This window comes from Habropoda laboriosa, unplaced genomic scaffold (assembly GCF_001263275.1).
Source record: "Habropoda laboriosa isolate 0110345459 unplaced genomic scaffold, ASM126327v1 scaffold110, whole genome shotgun sequence".
Taxonomy (NCBI): Eukaryota; Metazoa; Arthropoda; class Insecta; order Hymenoptera; family Apidae; genus Habropoda; species Habropoda laboriosa.
In genome coordinates this window covers 160,185-163,807 of record NW_017100243.1, presented here as the reverse complement: position 1 = coordinate 163,807, position 3,623 = coordinate 160,185, and positions in this window count along the sequence as shown.

The following is a 3,623-nucleotide window of genomic DNA, read 5'->3' as shown; positions in this document are numbered from 1 at the left end:
AAAGCAAATACTGTTTTATATGTATTATATTTTCAAATGTAATATTGAAATAGTAGGTTCTTTTATTTTTGCTACTGTATTTTTTTATCTTGCAAAATAAATTATGTGGTATGTGTAATTACACTGAAATACTAACAGTTATTATTCAGATCAATAACTGGAGAATTCAACTTGGATTGCAGGAAAGGACTTGAGTACTGTTGAAATGTAATCTGAAGAATGAAAATAGGACATGAAGGGATTATGCCACAACAATAAAGAAAATCGACTTGATAAAATTTTTAAAGAAACTGTTCTTTTCTCTTTAATTTAAAATCTAAAAAAATTAAATATAAAGAAATAAGCATCATGTAATTTAGAATATTAATATGTAAACCAAAAAATGTACAATCATTTGAAAAACAATTCAGGTACACACATTAAAAAAAAACTTTGTATCTATTAATTTTGCATACCATGTAATATTTACGAAATGTTGATTTTTAAAGCAAATAATATAAATATTACTATATCCTTGTAAAATTATTATGCAAGCACATTCCATGAAACTCTTTAAAAGTAAAATTTAAAAAACACAAAAAAAAAATTACAATAAGTATATACAAACCAAAAAACAAAGAACTACTACTTTTTAAATTTTATAAATGCATGTGTTTCCTATTATTTCTTTTAACTAATAGTCCTGTTCTGTATAACACAGATGTATTGATTATTTTAAGTACAAAATACAAACTAAATTTATTGCTTAACAATGAGTAAGTAATTGTAATCATTACTGTTTAAACTCACAAAATTAATATAAACTATGTTCAAAATAAGAAGTACAGAATAGGACTACAAGTAAAAGAAAAATAGAAGAAACTCATATTAAAAATGCATTTTGGGTTTATTTTCATAACCATTGTTACTATTACCACGAGTATAGTACTATTATTTCTGTTAATACTAATTCTCAAATATATGCGCCAATGAAAGATTGGTAGTAAACTTGTAATTGCATGTATCAAGATAAAATAGTTTACTTTGTAATTAAAAGTACACAGGTATTTTGGTAATAATAAAGTTTCAGCATTTGAATTTAAAATTTTAATTATAAATATATATTAGCAGTATGAATACGTAATAGCTAAGGCATGATAGTTTCATTAGATGTTAGCTAGCTACTTTGCAATTTTTGTTTTGAATTACTTATAGGCAAAAAAAGTTGTATATCTTCAATATTTTGTCATAAACTTACTATGACAAACTAATGTTTTCGAAAATATACAAAAGAGTAATTAATATCTGAGCAAAACCTGTAAAGTAAACGGTCTTAGGATATCAGTAAAATATATTACTACCTTTATACACTCCATACCTCATTATTAGTAAAAATAGAGGAGATAACTCTATGCAAGGGATTTGTTACTTATTTTAATATATTACTTTAAAACGATAATAGTTTGTTAACTTTAGTTAATTTCAGGACTTTTTTAACCAGGAACGGTAATATATACTTTGGTATATGTATGCTAGATTTTTGTGTTTGAGGATGGCCTTGACACATAGTTTCTATGTTACACAGATTTTGGAGGTACGAAATTAATCACATAACAAGATAAAGGAATATACATATGATTACCTGATGTATGTGGTTTCATTAACCAGTTAAGTCTCTGTTTGCAAATATATTTAATGTCTTCAGAAGTCAATAATGTGCTATTTTGGTAATGTATCTTAAGTACTATACTTACTTGTCCTTCATTATGTTTATTTGATGAATATTGAAACCTGTATCTCAATGACTTTTATGTTTACTCTTTTTACTAGTAAGTTATATAAACTTTAAATTATGTTATCTTTAAATTATGTTACCTTTATTCAACTACAAAATTTCAGATGTAATGAAATTTATTAATTAAATAACGACTTCAAAGTCAATTATCTAAATAATTTAAATACAAATTATGTAATGCAAAATACAATTTTTATCTTAAGAAACTAAAATCAAGGCCTCCTTACTAGATTCCTACTGCTTGATTTTAAAATGATTTGAATAAAATATTGATACACAGTTTCCTGGACACAATTTTTATGTACATACACAGTATTGATATTTCTAAAACTAAACGATCAGTTTTTCTACTCTTCTAGCGCATGACAAAATTTGAGACTTCTCGAAATATAGAATGAACAGCTATATAAATATACTTAAAACTTATAAAGGAAGAGCATGAAAAACTGACCTAAGAAGTAATTGTTCTGAGCGCAAGTTCTCTAGAGCTACAAAAATATATAATCGTTTATAGTAATATTATGCATTTTTATCAACATAGCAAGAGGATATGATATAAATATTCCACCAAGCATCAATGTTAATGGAAAACTAGATTTGTGAAACAACTTAAATCTAAAGAAAAGACAAAAAAAGAAACAAAGTTCGGCAACAAAATTATCATTTAGGAATATTTAAAAATATAGTTTTCTATATTCTTTTATTTTTTAAACTTCATATAAAACAAATGAATACAAAATTTAATAAACTAAAAAAACAATAAAGTAAATTATTTTAATTCTTTAAACATATAGTTTATTATAGTAACAGAATTTTTAATCATTTTCACATTATCTAGTTTTTCATAGAATATAAGTATATTTGCACGTGTTCTCAGTAGAATACTTTTAAATCCTCTGCTTATAACTGTAATATAAACATTTTTTACTCCTTGGATGAAGAATTTATAAAATCCAACAATAGATAGTGATAATTATGAAAACCACCAATACCAATATTGATTAGAATCAGCTGTAGGATGTACTTTGAGTTCATTTTTCCTTGTTCTTTTCAATTATGTAGTGAAATATATTAAGAAATATTTCTCAATGCCTAAATGTTGTAGAATATCAACATTTGTTAACTTGTTTACAATTCATAATATCTTTTTGGAAATAAGAGGTAATATAAAACAAACCTTTTTACCTACTTGTATTATTAGTTATCTTTGTTATTTGAAGTGTAATTTAAATGTATTAAGAGAAACATATTTTTGTTATGATAAACTTTATGAAACTGATAATTATAAATTTTTCAAATACTTTTAGTATATCTCTTATCAAATCACAATATTATAATTTTATTTTTTTAATAAAAAATTGCAAAAGCAAAATTAATATTTCTTATTATTATTAGACATATGAAATAATTTAGAAATTTGAAAAATTAATTGTGTACTTATCTTTCTGAATGGGTGAAAGTAGTTCACGATTTTTAAGTGTAGTGTTTAAACTCTAATTTATTTTTTACCAACAATAACGCACTGCAAGAATGTAAGATCTGCACATGTTTAGTAGCAGATTTGATTTAGGTAAGATTTACTTCATAATATACCAGTGTACTTCTCTTGCAAGTTTAAAATGAATCTCTTTTTACATCAGAAGTAGTCAATAAAATAAAGGTATTTCCGATAGCATCTGCATCGTTATATGATTATGGAACATGTCTAATGATTATAGTTGTACATTTGATGCAGTATACAAAAAAGTCAAAGGTTAGTTATATCGAAGGGAAATCGTATCCAAGACTTACACTATCCGCTCGGCTGGGACATACTTCTCGAAACACTTGTTCAATGAAAGGTTGTCTA